We start from the raw sequence: 22,888 nt of genomic DNA, 5'->3' as shown, positions 1-22,888 counted from the left end.
TTGTGTTGCATCGTATTGCATTTAAAACATCCATCCATCCATCTGACTTTAGTCTTTATTGAATTTACTGCTTGTTTATACCAGAACCAGGTTTGTTTGGCCAGTTTTATTAACTGTAGTCTTTTAATAACTAGTTTGTTTTAATAAATAATTGGTTTAATCATATTATTCCAGTTCTGAAATCCCTTCACTGACTTTCTGTGTCTTACAGAATTTATTTTGGTATCTTTAGTGAACCTTGCCAATATGTTCTTTCTAAACTTGTTGTACAAGAACACAGCTAAAAAAACTGGCGAGCCATCCTGTAGCCGTACTCTCAGACAACCTATGAGCAGTTAATTCAGTTTGTTCTTTTAAAAAGTGTCCCAAAGCACATCTACTTACTGACTTTTACTTAGGCTATTTAATTATCCTATCTCCTTACTTAATTTTGTGTTTTCTTTTTAATTTTCTTATGTGTACTCTCGTAAGTTACTCTTAATTCTGTGTACAGCACGTATGTGGTCTGTGAAGTACGTTTTAAAGGGTGTTCTATAAGTAGTTTTACTTGCATTGTCAGTATTCACGTAAACATTGTCTTGTGGCTGCTAGAACATGGTGCTTTTCTTCTCTTTTGTTTCTGCAATCCAGGCAAAAATGATAAGAGGTAAAAACAATAGCCTTGTAATATCATTCCCAACATATAGACAGAAATTTGAATTTGCGCACACAACAGCAAGTGATGTATTTTGACACGGCAGATGAGGTCTGCAGGAATGAAAGAGAGAGAGAGACTATCCGGTTCATTCAAGTTTAGTTAGTATTCCACAGGGAACAGGATTGTTTCCCTGAGTAGCATTCCTTCAATGTCCTGTGGCCGGTGTTCCTTGTTAGGCTGTGGCCCTTCCAATGGAGAAAAGAGATAGATAGAGGGAAATAAATAAATAAAGAAGAGAGAGTGAGTGGGATGAGGAGGGGAGAGAGTGAGAGAGAGGGCCGCTACGCCAACACCTTGACGTAGATGTACAGCTGCTCACATTGCGCCTGTCTCACCTTTAGCCTCGTCTGTCTGCTGCCGCTTTTCATTTTCCGCATTCATACATCAATGAGCTTCGCGTGCTGACACCTCATTTTGCAGGCTACTTTGGTTATGGAGGCCGTGTTTTGCATATCGCAACCCACCCCCCTCCTGACACGCCGGTGATCTTTAAAGAGAGGGAGAGAGCGGCACAGAAGGAGAGCGAGTTAGCTACTTCTTTTCTTTCTGATGCATACCTTCATCACTTTTCTCCTTGTCATGCAAAAGTTCTCCTCTGCGTGACACCGGCTCATCTTCTCCAAATTGAGCTTAATTGATTGATTTCTGTCTTTCATTTTCCCGTGTCTATCATTGCTGTTCCTACGTCTCCCCCCCTCGTGCTTCTGTCTCTTCACTTTGTCTTTGCTCTGTGTTTGACAGCTTTGGTCTGAGTATACAAGCGAATGGCTTCCCTCCCCCATCACTCCTCTTCAATCTCTGTATTTCGAGTGAATATTACGTTCCTATTGTATTCAATAATGGAGACTGATTTCCAGGATAATTATTACTGGCTAATTAGTCAACACCATGAACAGTCGAGCCAGCGAACGTGTGGCTTTGCGTTCTGGACCCATTATAGTTTTTTTTTTTAAAGTCCCTTCATGCTCAGAAAAGTGAATGACAGCTTGTATGTTTGATATGGAGATTTCTTAGGTATATGTCTCATAATCATGTGCCTGTTAATTTTCATATACTACTTTCTATGTAGAGATTGGTCAAACATTGTGTGCGCTGTTTTATTGTGATAAATTGGGTTAATTGTAAGCTTTGGTAAAAATATTTTAAATAAAATATGAATGCATAATAAAATAAATGTAGAAAGCTAAAATAATAATAATAACAACAATAACACTAATAATAATAATAATTATTATTATTATTATTATTAGTGATTGATTGATGTTTTTATATATATATATATATATATATATATTTTAGTTGTTTTTATTTGTTTTTCTAAGACTTATTGGCATGAATAGGACTGGGATTTTTGCATTCAGGTATCACTGTGACCTGATTTTCTCATTTAAAAAAAAAAAAAAAAAAAAAAATGAAGTAAGCTTCACCAGACTTGTATCTTTTAAGTTGATGCTTAGATTGCCTTAACATAATTGTAATGAATTTGATGCAAATATAAATATATGAAGAGTTCAGATGCAACACCAGCTAAAAGCCATCTTGGTCAAAAATGAGATAATGAGACTGAGTGAATGCTCCATATATATATATATATAATACAAATATTTTAAATAGAAAATTTATTTTAGTAAGTAACAACATTTTTACTACTACTACTACTACTACTATTTATGTATTTATTTATTTCAGTTGTGTTAATAAGATTTATTGCCATGCATATTGTATCCTTTGATGCAAGAGCATTAGGATAGGAGATGCATTCAGGTATGCCATTGTGAGACTCCACCCCCATTTAAATTAATATAAAATAAGCTTCACCACATTTTAAAGTTATAACTTTGACTGCATTTACAAGTATTTTACACTAACATTCCTCAGCTTGAATGAACGCTTTAGCAAAACACAATGGCAAAATTTACCTCACACTTCAAAACAAAGAACGCCTTTGCTTTTTGTGTACATGTTTTCATTATTTACATTCTAACGTTCAGTAGATAATTAAATACATGGGTCCGAAGGACGTGCCTGTTGTAGACACACCCCCCTGAAAAATGCTTTTGTCCCCGCTGCCTTACATGCTCCTATGAGCTAATTGTGAATTAAAATCCCGACAAGCAAACAAAATGTTTGGTTGGAGCGAGGCTGACAGCCGTGAGGAGGTGTCGGCGAATGAGAGGGTGGGCTGCCGAACGAGGTGATGAAGGAAACGACAGGAAGAGTGTGAGGAGTGAGTGAGTGAGTGTGTGTGAGTGAGTGAGTGAGTGTTTGTAATGGAAAGGGGGTGGGTTATTTGTGTCGTATAGGTATCATATGGATATCTGCCAAACCTAATGTAATAAATTGATGTTTTCCTGGGCCTGAAAAGAGGGACCCGGGCTTTTAAGTGGCGAGGGGCTGTCATCTCTTTGCATTTGTGAGAGGAGAGGGGAGTGTGAATGTCACTTTCAAGTAGAACTGCAGCTCTCTCCTAATGAGAGATGGGGTCTGCCTCAGAGCCAGCCAAGGGGCCAAGGAGGAGACGCCACCCTCCCGTAGCCTCCAATCCTCAGAGGGGCTGACAGCCTCCGATAAATCAAGACGCTCGCTTCCTCTCTTCCCTCCCTGCGCCACCTGCGGTGGGTGGAGAGCGCTCATTTTCCACCCAGAAAGAGAGAGAAAGCCGAGAGGTGTAAAGAGCGAGATAAAGCGACGGGAGGGGGACAGAGAAAAAGAGGAGAGATGGTCAGGGCCCACAAAAACTCTCCGCAAACGTCCTTTGAACTACACGTCAGTGTGTTTGCTGCACCGTACCTGTCTGCACCATCTTCTTGTGCAGAAAACAACGCAGTGCCTTTTTTCTCTTTTGTTTGCTCGTTATGTTTGCGTCAAGTTAATTGTGTTTTTGCCGAGTGGCGCGAGGTCGTTGTGTAGCGTTACCTTTAACACTGTTAGTTATCTAGAGCAGAAGAGTCACACGGAGGTAATTATCCTGTTAAATAAGTTCAGGTGTTGGATGAGGCTGTTTGCCCCTGCTGTCCTGTGGAGCTAATGTCCATGCCCTGCCCAAAGGCATCCAGTGACCCATTACTGCGAGCAACAGCACTCACAAGCAGATGTGTACCATTTAAAATAGCGCCTCTCTATTATTAAATGAACTCGCTGCTTTTTTTCCCCCTCTATACTTTAACACTCCCTTGCATTAAGCAAAGCTTGCAGTCGGATGACACTGGCGGAGATCTAAAATATGAGGACGTCCGGCATTTCTGTCATGATTGCACAATTAATTTGATTTTAATTTGTGCCACTTGCAATCAAAGAAATTTGCTAAGAATCAATTAGGCGGTTGCTGATGCCATCATTTATTCTGACACGCTGTTCTAATGCCCTTTCGTAAATCAGGTAACGCTGCAGATGTGTCCACAAAAAAGTGCCTATTTGCATACTTGCAAGCTGGCTTTGAGTACTAGATTGTGGAGGATGTAGTGAACTACCACAGTTTAGCATCCTATGCTGTGACTGTACAACATTGCTCCACCACTGCGATCCAACCGCCTGAGTCGGCTTTTTAAAATGCCGAAAGTGCACTCGGAAGGCCTGGATATGCGGAATATCGGCTGAATTATATGCAGTGTGGGAAGGTTCCTTTGGAAATGTAGTAGGTTGCAGATTTAAAGTTACCCTATTTGAAATGTAATAAGTAGTGTAACTGTTTCAATTACTTTATTAAAGAAATGTAACTGATTACATTTGATTACCTTGATTACTTTTTTTATTTTCTAAACTGTGAATCATTTTCAAACATTTAAACCATTCAGGGTTCACCTTACAGTAGTGCTCAACACTGATTATATCAGACTGTTAAAATCCTTCATCACTTGAATTAAGATTATAAAAATTTAATTTTAAAGCACAGCCACCACAAAATCAGACTTTAGCACTTGCTTTTACTTTGAGATCATTCTGAGGTTAAATACTGATTTAAAATCATAACAAGAAATAGTTTAATAGCTATGATACTGTTTTTGAAATCAAATCTTTGCATAGCTATGACAAGAAATACTGCACTGTAATAGGTGGCCGTGATTTTAATGGTAAAAGACTGTAAAAACCTATCAGTTGGTTAATGGTAAATTCTTCTACTATATACGGTGAAAAACTGTTTTTGTGGAAGTACACCATTTTTGGAAGTGAAAAAGAATGTATAATTTACAGTGAGTAATCGTAAATTGACCTTCCCAGAATTCCCTGTGTTACATTTCACATTTGATCTTAGTTTTTTTTTTTTTCTTTTTGAATAACTATGTTGCAAAACAGATTTCAGTGCTTCCATAGGTAGGTATATTAACATTATATTAGTTAACATACGGTAGAAATGATGGTATTTAAATTAAATTTAAATCTAAATTAATTTAAATTTAAGTTAAATCTGTAAAATGTTGCCACTGTATTTTTACGGTAAAATTCTTGCAACCACAGCTGCCAGTTTTTTACTGTAAATTTTACGTCTTTTTTTTTTTTTTTTTTTTTTTTTTTTTTTTTACAGCGAACTAACAATACTTTGACAAAACAGTTAATTAAAAAAAATAAAGCATATACACAAACCCAGATAGAAAATGAAAACATTCAGATGTAACCTTTGTAATCGTTAACATTTTCATAAATGTGTTAATAGATATTTTCTCAGTAACTGTAACAGATTACAGTTACATTTATTGTGTAATTAAATGACGTATATCCGTTATGTGTGACTAGATTCTAATCATACGCTGATTATATGATGCCATGATCAACAGAAAATGTACACAAGCATATGTTGTAAATAAAATGAATTACTGGAATGTTTTTTATACTGGAATGTTACAGTTTATACAGTCCACTTGATTTAAATGTATTAATTTAAATGTACTTTACATTTATTTAATTTAAATATATCAATTTATTTATTTGCATAATAAGCACTATATCAGAACATTTAGCATTAGGTTAAAATTAATTTTAGGTGCTAGAAGTGTTTGTTGATTTTTTGGACCAGGTGCATGATGGCATCATAACTTGCATGTGCACATGGAACAGAAATGATTTGGCAGTTTTTGATGTTGTTTGGATTGTTCCTCTTTAAAAGTACGTGAGAAAGTGGCTAGAGAGGAAATTCCAAGCTCGATAAATAATTCAGAAGTATGTAGAGAAGTAAAAGATTAGTGTTGGGGTGGCGGAGAGGGGCATAGATGAATTCAGTGAGGTGGCGGGCCCAGTGCTGCCAGTATGCAGATTAAAGAGCGGGACGGCAGCGTGAACCTTAGACAGATGGCAGCGCCTCTGCGGAAATGGGAGAGAAGAAGGAGGAGAAACAGGGACGGGAAGGGGAGCGAAAATCCAGCGATGCGACCTGCAGGAGTAAAAATTGCTTGCATTGTTGTTTTCATTATCTAGCTACTGTCATTTCATGAGCTTTGTATCTTTGAAATGAAAGAATGAGAAGGGAGGGTTTTAAAAAAGCAGAGGATTATGGAGAGGGGGAAGCAGGGAGGGCAAAAAAACTGTGAAATTAATCTTTTGTGCAGGTCCTGATGGAGCAGAGACATGCTCAGACAAAAGGTAGACTGGGAGAGAAGCGCTGTGATTGATGAATAAAGTAAAGGTGTCAGAAGTCTGTTATGTAAATGAGTGAAGGCACAGAGCATTTCGGGAAGGGAATGAGCGAGAGGAGAGAGCGCCGCACGTGTCACAGGGGCTATCGTCCCCCCAGCTTCAATCCTGCACGATCTTTTATCTAGTCAGACAAGCCCGGCCCGCAATCTGCGCGGGAGCGTTGTGGAGCGTGAGCTCGGGGTACTTGAGGGGAGGAGAGGCGCCGCCGCTGTATCCGAGAGAGCGCGGCGGGGCCTGATTGACCAGCGCCGAATGGAAATGCTGTTAATATACATGTGTACTCACAGGTCCTCTTCACACATCCGTGTGATATTGCGGGACAGAACTGAAGTCGAGAAACAGGGTGTCTGATTGACAGAGGTAATGGAGAAAGCTGGTGATGATGGGACTTTGGTGGAGAGAGAGAGATGCTCACTGCATCTTTTGGTGTTGCTGTATATAAAGAACGAAGTGAAATGGTGCAGGGTGAATGTTCACATGTGGGTATTTCTGCAATTACAAGCACTTCATCAATAGATTACATTTTTTTGTATGAAGGTCACAAGGTCACCTACTTTTCAAATATCTTTTGTATATAGATATACTGTATATTTTCCTTTGTCCCAGACTTTCACTAAACAAAGAGTGAATTTATTAGAAACCATAATAATATGTGTTGTGTTCAAAAGTTATTATTATTTATCGAACAAGCTAGTTTGTGTAAAGGTGACTGAATACACTTTTCCATGTAATGTCCCCTTTTTTCTCCCTAAATAATCATTTGGGGGGAAATAGATTAAGAATTAAGATTTCTTAATTCTTAAGATTTATGTTATTTTATAAGTTCGGACACTTGAACAGTTTTTTTTTTTTTTTTTTTTTTTTTTTTATGAAGGTCACATTAAACTTTTGACCTCCCTTCATCATGTTTCCCTACTTTTCAGATGTATTTTGTATATAGATATATTTGTTTTCCTTTGTCCCAGACTTTCACTAAACGAAGACTGAATTTATCAGAAACCATAATATTTGTTGTGTTCAGAAGTTATTATTATTTATCAAATATCTCCAGTTTAGCTTTGTTGTTTTGTGCAACACCACTCATGTAAAGGCTGGAACTATTTTTTTTCCAGTCAAATGTACATGGACCTTAAAATGTAATATACTATATAAAATTTAATGTCCTTTTTTTCTCTCTTTTTCTTTTTTCAAAAATCATTTGGGGCAAAAGAACAGATGAAGAATATAAACATTTTTATTTTATTTTATTTTATTTTATTTTATTTTATTTTATTTTATTTTATTTTATTTTATTTTATTTTCACTATTGTGTAATACTGTGTCCCTAAAAACTTTTTTTTTTTTTTTTTTTTGTATGGTCACAATAAACTTTTTATCATATCTTTTTTTGAATATTTTTTGTATATGGATTTATTTGTTTTTCCTTTGTCCCAGACTTTCACTAAACAAAGAGTGAAATATCAGAAACCATTTTAATATTTGTTGTTGTGGGGTCGGTACGTTTTTTTTTTTATTTTTATGTTTTTAATCTTATTCTCTAATGCTCTCTTTTTTAAATCATAAAATACATTAAACACTAATATTGTGACATTTTATTACAATTTAAAATAACATCTTTGTTTTAAATATATTTTAAAATGCAATTTATTCCTGTGATAGCTAAACTGAATTTTCAGCAGCCATATCTTGAGTGTTACGTGACCTTCAGAAATCATTCTAATTCGCTGATTTAGTGCTTATTAAACATTTCTTATTATTCTCAATGATGTGCTGCTTTATATTTATATTTTAAACTGTGATATTTTTTCTGGAATTTTACTGGTGGAAATGATATTTCATCATGATGGTTTGTGGAATAGTAAATGTATTAAATATCACTTTCAATTAAGCACATTTTTAAAGTGTGTTTTCAACGAGTTTAAAAGATACTAGTTAAAGTTGCAGATACACGTACTGTACATTTATGCACACAAACCAATGGATGAGAAAAAAAATACTCTGTTGAGAAATTAAGGATACATCACAGCACCTCCTTTTCTAACTATGCTCCGTCCTTCCAAAACCTTTTTAATTAGAAGGGCAGGACATTGCTGAGCCAGTCATTAGGGCCTTAGACAGCGAGTGGGATGCGGGTCGTGCCCCGCGTGAGCCCTCACCCTCACATGCAAACAGGCACCATCGTTCAAAAACTGACAAAAACAATCAATCACCAGCATGTGAAGGCAGAGCATGAGGTTGAAGTTTAGGGAAACTGATGACATTCTTACTTTAATTCTACAGCAGCAGTCTTGTGTGATCGGAAAAGACAAAGGCACGTAGGGTTACCTCTGGAGGAGGTTCGGCTAATTGCCAGCACTTGTTGTCGCGCCTTAGCTTTTGTTTAAGTCACGGAGGCTAACTAGCTATCTCTCCCCGATGCACACTGTTTGTTCAGCTAGCGCACTGCTGAGAAAGCCGTTTTCATCAAGCGACTCATTATTAACGGGTTCATAAATAAACGGGACTCTAATATTTCTCTCTGTTAGTGTTTATTGTGGGCTAGCAAAGTGCAGCGGCTGTCTTTAATGAAAGAGAGAGCCACGGGTAATTGAAGCTTATTATGCCCGGGTGAGAGACGGTGGCTGAGAGAGGGAGAAAGAGAGAGAGAGAGAGAGGCTGGCACTGTCAAACACAGTCTGCTTCTGCGACTTACTTATTTCATCATGACAAAGCGATTTTGGACCGCCTGTGGTGCTGTGGTTTACATATTTACATTGGATGCAGAAGCGGCAGATGAAATGACATGGATTCTTTGTACACACTGCCGGCCCGTCCTATAGCTGATGTGCCCGGGGGGGCCTACAAGATGGTTCGTAATAAATGAGCAGATCATAAGTTGTGATATGAGAACACTTCTCATCCAATCTACACTGACAGTGAGCGGCATGATAACAACATCTAAGCATAATATGTGACCTTGGACCACAAAACCAGTCTTAAGTAGCAAGGGTGTATTTGTAGCAATATCCAAAAATACATTGTACGGGTCAAAATTATCACTTTTTCTTTTATGCCAAAAATCATTTGGAAATTAAGTAAAGATCATGTTCCATGAAGACATTTTGTAAATGTCCAACCGTAAATATATAAAAACTTATTTTTTGATTAGTCATATGCATTGCTAAGAACTTCATTTGAACAACTTTACAGGCTAATTTTCTCAATATTTTGATTTTTTGCACCCTCAAATTCCAGATTTTCAAATAGTTGTATCTTGGCCAAATAATGTGCTATCCTACCAAACCATACATCAATGGAAAGCTTATTTATTTAGATGATGTATAAATCTCAATTTTAAAAAATTGTCCCACCTGGTTTTGTGGTCCAGGGTCACATATCTTTTATAAATCTATTATTTTTAAAATTAAAATTTATCATACATCTCCAGTTTAGTTTTGCTGTATTATGCCTGAATTAAGATGACTGAATTAAGTTTCCCGTTCAAATGTGCATGGACCTTAAAATGTAATAAAGTGTATAAAAAGAATGTTATTTGTTAACATTAGTTAATGTATTGACTAACATGAACGGACAATGAACAATACATTTATTACACTATTTATTCATCTTTGTTAATGTTAGTTAATAAAAATACACTTGTTCATTGTTTGTTCATGGTAGTTTACAGTGTATTAACTAATGTTAACAAACACAACGTGATTTTAATAATGCATTAGTAAATGCTAAAATGAGCATTAACTAAGATGGTAAAACTTTATTGTAAGGTGTCCTTGTTACACGTTACATGTACTTACTATTATAAAAACAACTAATTATGCATAACTACATGCAAGTAACCCTAAACCAAACCCTAATCCTAACCCTAACCATATAGTAAGTACACATAGTTAATTAACATTACTCAGTACTTTGATGTATAATTACACTGTAACAAGAACACCTTCAAATAAATTGTAACCACTAAGATTAATAGATGCTGTAACTAACTACATTAGTTAACTAATGTTAACTAATGAACCTTATTGTAAAGTGATACCAAAAATGTGGTTTTCTTACTTTCTTTCTTTCTTTCTTTGAGAATTTAATTTAATTTAATTTAATTTAATTTATTATTTTATATTCACTATTTTGTAATACCGTGTCCCTAAAAGTATTTGGACAATTATTTAAGGCTGAACAAAATATTAAGTGGCTTGCATTTCACAATAACAGAAATTTTGCAAAAAAAAGAAAAAAGAAAAAGAAAGGAAGATACTTTCTGGTTCAAAAAACATGGACATGTTCATTCATAGTTAATGTGATGAACTGCACCTGTGGTTACTCTAAAATAATTTTAAGACCAGATGGTTAAGAAGTAAGTGCAAAAAAGAGACTTTTTAAAAAGCCCTTGCACCATGTATAAATGCCACTTGTTTTGATTATTTGTTGTTTATGTAATGCATTTCCTTAAGTGTGAATTACATATGTGTCTTTTGTGGGCCACTGTTCTGTTTTTATGCAGAGGCCATGTTTGTTTATTTATTTATTTATTTATTTATTTAATAAAGGCTGGCCTTGCTTGCCCATGTTTAACTCTGCAGACAGAAAAGTTGAAGTTCCACATGTGTTTATTTGGAAATCTGGGTCAGACAGATCTACATAGAAGGGCTTCATTGGACTTAAATGTCTTAAACATTAAAGAGAGAGATGATTTGAGTGTTTGTTGCACCTTTAAACTATATCATGAGCCCTTTCATAATGGGATTGAGAATTCATACCAACTTCTATCTGGTAGATATGTTGAAATTTCAATAATGTTCTACTTCCAAACTCTGCGCGCCACATACATCACGGTCCACCTGCTCATACCGACGCTGTCTTTCCCTTCCGCCGTCACACTTTTTCAGCCTTGTCTTCTCTCGTCTCTTCAGGGTGTTTCAAATGGCTGAGCTAGTCAAATTTACCCACCTGGCTATTTTTCAATAGAGACGTCTCTTTATTCTGCTCAGAAAAGCGGCGCATATGTCTGGCTGATTCTTGTTTTCCTTTTCTCGCTCTCTCTTTTTTCTTTTTCTCCTCCCTCCACCTTTCTCTCTTCATCAGCCACTCTATTTTTCTCTTTCATTCCTCCCTTCCTCTCCGCTGTTTTCATATGCAGAATGGCTATTGTGAGTTAGTGGATATCTCTCTTATGCATGCCCGGACCGCCTCTCTCCCGCTCTCTCGTTCCTCATGCAGCAGAGGTACGAACACGCACATTACAGCAGAGTGACAATATCCCTCCTTCAGATAATGCTATAAATGAGGCAGAATTTACATACAACACGCAGCATGCCGCTCTCCGCTTCTCAGCGCGTCGGGGCGTGAGGCGTGCGAAAAGAGCGCCGCTCTGCCAGCGCCTGGCTCTGAAGAGGCTCTCCAGCGGGACAGCCATTAGAGCCATCTCAGACTAATGACACGAGAAACGCTAGCACAACGCCAACTTCCCCTGCCTGTCTCACGCTGCTGATGTTAACTATGCCCGCTAATACCACAACTTCAACCCTCGGCTCCCCTCTCAGAGTTAAAACACTCTTTTTCGCATGTGGCCGATGAAAGGGCTCGACTTTACATGCTATTACCTGCAGATTAGGCTCGTAACGTCCCAAAGCTCTGTCACCTACACGTACCGAATGTATGATCTAACTTAAACCGCAACTCAGAGTTTTAAAGTTCATTCCTCCCTTCGTCCTTAGGGAGAAGCTGCGATCCATTTCCGTGTTTGTTTCTGGCTTTGTTGTGTGTGTCACTCTAAATGAAGTGGTGGCCTAAAACAGTGCTTTAGCCCACCTGCACGTCACACTCTGTGGAAGCCGAGAGAGACCTGCTAAATTAGCTCATTGCCTGATTGATGCATGGCTGTTGACTTGCCAGGGCACTGCAGGTGGAGGACTGGCTTTTTAAAGCATTGTGCTCTTATGTTGGGTAATGGTGCAGATTGGCTTGAACTATGCAAATGGAACTGAACACAGGCATAGTTTGGTACACTGTTTATTTTTGCTGTCACCTTGCTAATGAGGGGTCCTCGCCCCAAAACGATCTGCTCACTGTGACCCGCCCCACTGAAAGTAACCCTGGTTATACAACAGATGAAAGCACTTTAAAAATCACTCTGTACATAAATGATTTTGATGCTCTGAGTGATGCACTAATTTGCTGTATTTTACTCAAAAAAAAAAAAAAAAAAAAGCCACACGACTTGACATTTATTCTAACGTTTATGAATTACCATTATCCTTGCTAGTTTTTTAAAATTCCGTCATTATTTACTCCGTTGTTTCAAACACGGAAGACTTTATTTGCTTCAGGGAACACAAAAGGTGAAATGTCAAAGAATGAATTGGCTACTATTTTACTATTATTATCAACAAAAACAGTGTTGCTGCTTAATATTTGTTTGCAAATCATGATACATACATTTTTAATTATTTGATTAATACAAAAGTTGAAAAGAACAACATTTATTTGAGATAATATAAAAATCTGTATGTATATGTGTATATATATATATATATATATATATATATTCTTTTTTTTTTTCTTTCAAAAATTGTCTGTTGTTTATGAATTTAAAACTTGGGTAAAGATGGGTTACATGTATCAAAGTTGGGTCATTCTATGGAAATGTCCATTTTTCTGTCCCCAGACTTTAAAGAAATATTACACTTGAAAAACACTTTAGGATTACGATTTCTTTATATTTTAAAATGAAATATATGTTATTTGAACAATTACACCTTCTTGAGCCATTAATGTGGCAATATTTGTTTTTAAATTAATTACCATTTAATATACAATCATGTATTCACAGCTATCAAATATATGATGTAAATGGCATTAAAAAAACAAAAAACTAAATGCTAAATAAATATTATAAAATGTATAATAAAAGTAGTGGTCCCCTGGAGTTGTGTCACTGGTGTTACCGTTTAACAAAAATCATTTTGAAATAAAAATCGCACTGATGACATCATTTGACTTCCTTCTTCCTATTTCCTAAAGATCTATAAAAAAGGCCTATGTTAAGTCCACTGTCTCTTTTCAGTTATCAGAAATTTTCTTATTTATCTCATGAATTCATCTGAATCTTTTAGTTGAAGTGAGCTACTTTGTTGTTAGGGAATTGTAAAAAAAAACTAGGATACAAATGGATTAAACTACTTAATTTAGAAAGAATACCATGACTGACAACATGTGGTTTGATACCTTGCAGCAGCTATTTTGTAAAATGCATTTTTCATGAAAATTGTCACTGGTGTTACCATCACCAGTGTTACCTTTCTTATGGGTAACAACAGTGAAAATCAGACCGGCCTGCGGTCCCCACAATGTAAAAAAATTATTAAAAATAGTAAATGATGTTTATCTGAAAATGTAACGATGCAAACATGTTTTCTGTAAGGGGTAGGTTTAGGGTTAGAGTTGGGTTAGGGGATAGACAATATTGTTTTGTCAGTATAAAAACTATAGAAGTCTATGGAAAGTCCCCACAATTCACAAAAACAAACGTGTGTGTGTGTGTGTGTGTTTTCTGTCACATTAAATAAATAAAACATAATATCCTTATTTCTTGCATTTTCATTATTTTCCTGTAAGTCTGACAACATGTGCTGAAAAAAAAAAATCGAAAAATATTTCATAAAAACGTTTATTATTGGTAACACCAGTGACAAAACAAATGGTACACGTGGTCTTTAAATAATTGCACAAAAAATAGATTTTTAAAAAATCCATAAGCTGTCATTTATATGTATTCATAAAGTCAAAAGGTAATCTAGTAATGCTTTCTAAGTTTAAATGTTAGAAAAATAAATACGTTAAGACATCTTGCCACACCAAAAGTGGACATTTCTGTAAAATAATTATGAATTTAATAATAAAATAAATAATCTAATTTAATTACAAAATAAATGTAACTGTAATCTCTTACAGTTACTGAGGAAAAAAAGTGTAATTAAATTACTGTTACTTCGGAAAATGTTAACGATTATGAGGTATCTCAGTATCATAGCTATTTAAATATATCTTGTTATGATTTTAAATCAGTATTTAACTTCAGAATGATCTTAAAGTAAAAAGAGGTGCTAAAGTCTGATTTTGTGGTGGCTGTGCTTTAAAATTACATTTTCATAATCTTAATACAATTGATGAAGGATTTTGAAAGTTTGAGAGTAATCATTGTTGAGTGCTACCGTAACCCTGCCTGCTTTAAATGTTTGAAAATAAATAATGAGAAACTGAGAAAATAAGGAATAGAAAAGTAAATGTAATCAGTTACATTACTTTAATAAAGTAACTGAAATAGTTACACTACTTATTACATTTCAAATCAGGTACCTGTTACATTTCCAAAGTAACCTTGCCAATTTGGAGTTTCACAGCTTAGATTCCTGTTCACTTTCATTGTACAGAAAACAGCGTCCGGTATGTTCTTCAAGATATCAGCTTTTGTATTATACAGAAGAAATAAAGTCACACAGGTTTGGAATGGCATGAAGGTGAATAAATAACAACAGAATTTGCCTGTTTTGTCGAACCATCCCTTTAAGGCATCAGAATGGATTTTGTCACTCTGCAAATTCATGTTGTGCATTGATGGATGGAACTTGTGCTGGAGAGCTGCTGTGTGTATTGTACTTACAGCGCTGTGTGGAGAAGATCTTCCTCCCTTCATGTTATTACTATCGAACCACACATCCCATGAAAGCTACCTATTACAGAGTCAATAGAAGCTGCTTATCCACACACACAGATCATTACTCTGGTCGAATTCTTCTCCGGCCGACTGCTTAATTAAGACACCACTTCTCGCTGAGCTGAATTGCAGATAAATTGTTGCACTGTAGAGGCATGTTATAATTCGCTATTGTTAAAATTGAAGGTTTGCTGTCAAAATAAAAAGTAAAATGACCATAGGTAGCACAATGCAGACTTATTTGGGACCAAGGCTGACGAAAACAAGAATGATTTTGTCAGAGGATGTCTGTCACGGTTGTTATATGTATGTGTGGGCGCTCATGGGCGACAGTACAGAGGCCCCGCTGACTTGTAAGACCAAGTAATGACAGCGTGATGCACGGATGCTCTCGAATGTTTCTACATTTCTTCCTCTCAGTTCTGGAGTAATTGATTCTAGTCATCTTAATTTCATTCACTGCAGCAACACCAATCTGATGAGGCCCAAATCTATTATATACAACCGATGTGGCCACTGAACACGTCCCATGTGTTCGGAGATTTTGTCAGCAATTCATTAGCAGAAAATTAGGTCATTAGAGACCAAATACAGGATGCGTATTCCGGTGGCATCCTGTCAGTAATTCTCTCCATTATTTCATATTTTTTGCTTTTTAATTAAATGAGCGCTTTTGCCTCTTTCTCGTTGTCAAGTTTAATGCATTTGGCTCTTCGTGATCTGTTATTAATGCAGCGAAGAATTCAGCCAATGTTTGCAGAATAATATTCCTAAATTGAATCTTTGTTGCATGAATATATGCAAAAATATATTGTGAGGGCTGAGTGCTTTTAAATTGGAGAGATCACTCATGGCTTCACCTTTTCGTGGCAGATAAAGCTATGAGGAGTAGCGCTGCAGTGTCACCCTACTGAGAGAGAGAGGACTAAATCACATCCCTAGAGTTTTCCCACCTCTACGCTCCGTAGCCGTTTGCCATTTCAAACCATTATTACCGGCCACAAATGAAATGATCACTGTGTTTCTGTTTTGTTATAGACTGTGGGATGTTTATCGCATGCGATGCGCCTGTCGTAATTTCCCGTCAATTAATCCAGCGTGTCGGGAACGCTTTCGCAATCCGTACGGCTTAGCCACCTCCTGGCTAAAAAGTTGGCTTTGTTTTACCGTTGTTCGCACTTGTTAGGACCTAATCATTCTCCTTTAGCAGAAAGTCTTGTGCGGAAGAGCAATTTTTTAAACGTGGCACGGCAGCCATTCATCAGAAGGCGAGAGCGTGCTGATTTGCATGTTAAGAGGTTAGTCTCCTGCCCTAACGTGTTATTGCAAAGTTTCTCCATTTTGTCTCCACCGTGGAAAACTAATATCCAGAGCAAATATTTCCTTATTCATGCATCCAGATTAACAAGTATAACCACTGCGCCTTTCACTGCATAATAGTCGGTAGAATCAAATTCGTTGGATATGAATTCCAATGTAATATGGCCAATATTTTATGTTAATACAATAAAAATGTAAAGTCGAAATTATGGGCTTATTTTTATGTAAAAGGTATGCTGAAGAGCACTATATTACATATGCACACGTGGTTAAGGCAGCACCAGGGGATAGGCTGTTGCTAAGAGACAGAGCAAGGGAACGGACCATTTCCAATGATGAATTAACTCTAGGAGGAGGGTGACAGTAATCTTTGTCACTAGATGCACTGGCTGTCGGAGTCCTGTCATTTTATGCATCTCATGCAAAACAGATGTACCCATATTCTAAAAAAAAAAATCCAAATTCGCCGGGCAAAAAAAATCATTATACATCGCAAGGGCTGGAAGGCTGTCACAAAGAATTTTATTATTTTTCATCCTTTAACGAGCAGGTAGATTGTGCATATTGTAATTTTCACAGAGCCCCTCTAAATAATTCTGTAACTTTCTCACTGAGAAGTTTTCACTCTGGTGGCTGCTCATTACAATGGCACCATGGCAGGGTCCCTCAATCACGGCGCCAAGAAAACACACACACACACACAAACACGCATGCAGTGGCACCGCGCTGCCCCCCACCACCCCCCGCCCCTCTCTCTGTCCTCTCCCCATCAATTACACCAGTAAACAGAACAGCACCACATTTTTAGAAGTGCCCATTGTCTTACCCGTGGTGTTTTTGTTTGTCTGTTCCTTCGTCGTCTGCATATTGTCTGGCTCTAAACTTAAATCGGAGGCGCTGCTCCATTTATAGTGCCTAGTCAAAGTCATTATTTAGGAAAAGGTTGTGGCAACCGTATCGGGTCACGTGGTGTACGCGGATTAAATTAAAAAAAAGCAAAAGGCGATCTGCTAATGCACGGCAGTTTGTGCATCATAATATCATTAAAGGCAGGTAAAGATGATGTCTGTGTTTCAGCAGAGGGAAACAGAGCGTTCATTTATAGCTCAGAGCGCACCAGACCAACAGCAGAGAAATCACCGCCTAGATAGATGTGAAAAAACTGCTATTTCCCTCACTCTCCCCTGAATCATCTGTATAAACTCTCAAGAAGGAGCGGGGAGAGAGAGGGAGAGAAAGAGCGGGGGGGGAGATCTAACAGCAGCTCCTAAGAGGCCTGGCGCTGCAGCCCTTCCATCTCAGATTTACATTCATTGTAAAGATTTATGGGATACCTCCCCAGAATAAGTTGAAGCTGCAGGAATTTGGGGGGGAATTATTCAAAACAGTGATTATTTTTGGTTGCGATTATGCATGCACACCTGATCGGGGTGTCACCGCTGCCTCTTGTCCAGCAATGATGGAACGGACCAATTTTCTAACTTTTCACCCGCCTTGCATAAATGAAATTTACGCGCACGCACGCGCAGCAGTTCTCCTGTGTCACTTATTGGACTAAGACTAAGGGCCTGCATACATTAGAGAGCGAGGCAGGGACTTGGCAGTGGTATGTTGGTGGGGAAATGGGCCAACACACATTAAGATTTAACAAAGAGGAAGTGATGCGTTTGTCCCCGGTATGCTCTCCTGGTCGTCCGGGGTCCTGCCTCGCACCGCAGCGGGGTCATTACCCCGGAACGCTTGAGAGGAATATTGGCGTATGTCTGTTCAGCTGTAACAAATGTGACACTGGGCCACAGAGGAATACACACTGTCTGAATGCGGACCAGGAGAAGAAAAAAAAATATGAAAGCCACCTTTTTTACATTATTATGAGCTCATGTCTTTTTCTCTTTTAGTATGAAGTGGAAGAGAGCTGGAAGAGTGTTAATATCCAGTGTTTTTCATGTAGTCAGGCAGAGGCAACAGTGGATGCACTGTAAGGTAATGTGAACTGTGCATGTGCTGCTGTAAATAACACACAGCTTTAAGGACATTTAGAAACTTGTATGAAGCTTAGTTAGGGTCCTATGATTTCCATGATGCGGAAAACGCAGAATCCAGTCATAAAGGTGGAATTTACTGTATAACACGGAATGTCACGGAATTTGCTAAATTTTGGATGAATAAATCAAAAGTAGGTCAGTACATTTAAATTAAAATGCAATATAGACTAGTGTCTGTGAATGTTAAGCTGCAAAAAGACTATTTAAATATGAATCATGCATGTCTCTGTGTGAATGAATGGCACAGATGCACGGTTTCATTTACTGCACACTTACTGAAGTACACATGATACTAGCAGTGTTTTCAGCATTTGCCGCAGTGTTGCCAAGTCCGCTGTTTTCCCACAGAATTGGGCTACTTTTTACTTTTTTGCTGCAGGGTTTTTTTCATGTCCACAGTTTGAACTGACCCCAATAACATAATTTAACTCCTGAAATACGAATTTTAGCAGGGGAACCCCGCCAAACCACGTGTATTTTACCCCCTCCGAAACACGATTGGGCTAGTTTTAGGCTAGTTTTTGGTAGCAATTGAGTGGGTTTTGTTGTGAAAATTTGGCAACCCTGCTCTGCTGCCTTAATATGAGTACATGAACACATAAACAATGTAGAACTGCTCTGAGAGTCACTTCATGAGTATTTTACTGTATATTTGAGAAAGATATATAAATATACATAAACAGCAGCTTAGGTCTTCACAGCAACTCAGCAAGAAATAACTTTGGTTTAACTTGAAGAAATTGTGACAGAAATAATTACTAAATGTAATGATAGTACTACTACAAATAAAATTGCTTAACTTTTTAAGGAATATTTACCAGAAAATTGTTTACCAGAAAAAATGAAATGAAAATAGTTTTTCTGAAAAAAAAAAAAAAAAAATTCACTTGATTTGAGAAAAATAAAAAATAAAACAGATTTCATAGTGCCTTAAAAATGTTATTTTGTTAAACTTTTAATAAATTGCTGGACCTATGGACCTTCCAAACTGATTTTCTAATTCCACAGAATATTAAGAGTTTTAACAGACCATATATATGTGACTTTCTGATGTCAGAGAAAATGTCATATTGATCTATGAAAAGAGAAAAAAAGGATACATATGTGGGCTTGATTATTTGTTCCTTAGTTTGTAATTACACATTTATTTCATTAAGTTATTGTTCATTTGTTGCTTTTAATAACTGGTGAAACAATAATAAATGCTGTGGATTTCTAGCTTAAAACTGGTAAAACAGTACTAATTATGGGTAATAATATTATTATTAACAATCATTATTGTTTTGCCAGTTTTAGGCTGACAAAAAAAAAAATCTACAGCATTTGTAATGTCATCAGAAAGTCTAATCACATTAATTTCCAGTTGACATCATAACACAAAAACAATACCCTGAGGTCTTCTCAGGTTAAGTACAGTTATATTACAACAACTTATAATAAGAATTTAATTATTTTTATTTTTGTTTTTAAAGGCCTATAAATTATTAGTAGTGATGCTGATGTCTTTCCATAACCTGGTTAATGTCAAACCTGTCAATCAAAGAAGGGGACAGGGAAGAACAGTGATAGGGAGAGAAACTGAGAGAGAGTGTGTGTGTGTGTGTGTGTGAGAGAGAGAGAGAGAGAGGCCCCGTGGACTCTCCTCCAGATATTTATGGAATGCTGCCTCCATCTTGGGCCAGGCAGCTGGGGAGAGCAGGTGGGCTGTGCAGGTCAGTTCATTAACACACTCGCCCATACATACGCACATACACACAGACACACACTCACATACGCTCTCTCTCCCTCTCACTGTCTCTAAAACACTAACACATCTATTTTCATTTTGTCACTCTCTCTCCTGTGTTCTCTGCAGTCTGTACCCTATTTTACCAGAACCTCACACTCTCTTTCTCACTCTCGTGTTAAATATAGTGTCTCAGTGTGATATCACTGTCTGTGTTGCCAGTTTCTGCCGTGTTAATGTTACACTGTATGATTCAGGATGGCTTTGAGCTTACACTTGGAGCTACAGATTAGGTTGAATTCTGTCTGTGGGACGTCTTGTTTCACAGGCCTTGTCATTACAGGTCACATGATGTCTGTAAGGCCTCCATATAGATGGAGCAACCATGCTTCCAGGGTTTTCAGACAAATAGCTATTGACCAATGCTAATTTAATATAGACTAATAACTGTGGTTCATTGTAAAGACACATATACAAAGTTCTTTTTGATCTTTTTTTCAGTGGACAAAATCATTTTCCACTTTTTTTTCAATATTTATTTAGAATTTTTTTAGATAATACTTCTAAAGCCTGGGAAATGTGTATGAGGAAGAAAAGAGAAAAATGTTAATTTAATTTAATTAAATTTTATTTTATTTTATTTTATATTATTTTATTATATTATATTATTTTATTATTATTATTTTATTATTATTAATTTAATTTAATTTAATTTAATTTTTTTTGTTTAATTTAATTTAATTTTATTATTTTAGCGTAAAAAATATTTTTATTATTATGTTAACCATAAATGTTGTAAATAAAATTATTATTATCATAAATATAATTCATCCCTAACATTAGCAATTGTTCATATTAACAATAAAAAATATTATTTTTCTTTTACAAATTTTAGTACTTTTTTAAAAGTTGAATAAGGAGTTAATAATAGTTATTGCAACACTAATATATATATATATATATATATATATATATATATATATATATATATATATATATGTATATAATAAAATACTGTATTTTTATATTTATTATAAATTTAATATTAACCTACATATATAATTAACAATTGTGTATCAATGTATCACTTGATATTATATTTTACATCCTAATACATTTTATATCCTAATACATAATACATCTTTAACATTTTAAGTTGTGTAAATTAGCAATCATTCATGTTAATAATGAAAAACAGTATTTTAGTAGTATAATTATTATATAATAATATATTATATAATATTATATATTATATAATAATAATAGAATATAATTATTTAGTAGTAGTAGTATTATAATTAATATTTAAGTAGTATACATTTTATTTTATTATTTTATTTTATTTTGTTTTATTTTATTTTATTTTTGCTTAAAAATATGTATTTTTTATTTTTAATGTTAACTATAAATACAATTATTATTATTGTTGTTGTTGTTGTTGTTGTTGTATACACATTTAAATATAATTTAATTTATTATAATTTAAGTAATAATTTTAATAATGCATTTATTGATTAGACTTATGTATTTTTTTGTATTTTATTGTATTTTATTTTATTTTATTTTATATCTTAAAAATATTGATTATTAATGTTAACCATTAATATGATTTTATTATTATTATTCTTATAGATACATTTAAATATGATTTAATTTATTATATAATGCATTCACTGATTAGACTTAATAACTGCTGTTTTTTATAGTACTATCTACATTCAAAATAAACACTAAATAATTTATATTTTCATATTAATTTTATTTGCATTATTGTTTCATGAAAGGCCAGTATGCATACGACTGGTGGTAATATTATATTGTAGTCTATTTATGGCCATATATTTGTCACTGTAGTTAAAAAAATATAAATCATAATTTGTGTCAAATCCTGATTTTGCCCTGATCCATTGATAGTGATGGAAATATACAGAAGCTTAAAATATTGTAACCCCACAAGCAGCCATTTAAGTCATTTTCAGCTCAGGTTGAATGAAGCACTAATCTAAAACAGCACTTTTCCAAAGGGCCCAACAAACCCGGAAGTGCTGCTGCAGAGTGTTTGTTTATAAACAGTTGTTTCCTGTATATGCAAGTTGGGAATTTGCTTTTTTTTTTCTGATGTTCTAATCCAGCACTGTATATCCACCTGTGACCCAGGTATTTCTCCTCCATAAGCAGCTCCATCCTGACATCCCGCCAGACGAAGTGAGACCAAAACAACCCTCCTTCCCGTTCGCTGGGTGGGTAGCCGAGAGAGAGCGAGGGAAATGGAGAGGGAGAGACAACATGCTTGTGTTGGTGCGGGTGTCACAGAGCTGTAATTGGTGGCGGTTTAAGGTGTAAACAGGGTGCCAGTTCAGTGCGTAATTGCCCCTGTTTGCTATAGTGGAGGGAGAGAGAGGGACAGAGCGCAGGAGAGAGAGGGAGGGTCGGGTGCTGGGGTGGAGGGGGGCGGCGGGCTGACAGTGTGAGACCTCCGCGTGCTCCACTCAAATTGGAGTCACAGACGCCGAGAGGTGATGCTCTCCAAGTGATGGGCTCGAGAGAAAGAGAGAGATAGTGAAACTGTATGTATGACACCCTCAACCCATTTCACATCTCTGCCTTCTGTCCTGAAAAAACACAATTAAAGAAGTCGAGAGAGGGAGGAAGAGAGAGAGACGGGAAGCAAAAAATGATAAACACCCTTCAGCCTTCTTAATTTATATGAATCATTTACATGAAAACCACCAATGTTTTAAAGAATTTGTTTCAGATGG

At 36.1% G+C, this 22,888-nt stretch overlaps 1 long non-coding RNA gene across 1 annotated transcript in view; it reads left to right on the top strand.

Annotated features, from left to right (window-relative positions):
- The window catches only part of LOC127175152 (uncharacterized), a 104,952-nt gene that overhangs the window by 34,626 nt on the left and 47,438 nt on the right, over nt 1–22,888 (top strand). The window lies entirely within an intron of this gene.

The sequence above is a fragment of the Labeo rohita genome, chromosome 13 (assembly GCF_022985175.1).
Source record: "Labeo rohita strain BAU-BD-2019 chromosome 13, IGBB_LRoh.1.0, whole genome shotgun sequence".
Lineage (NCBI taxonomy): Eukaryota > Metazoa > Chordata > Actinopteri > Cypriniformes > Cyprinidae > Labeo > Labeo rohita.
The sequence above is the reverse complement of the archived record's forward strand: the minus strand, read 5'-3'. Positions and strand labels throughout refer to the sequence as shown.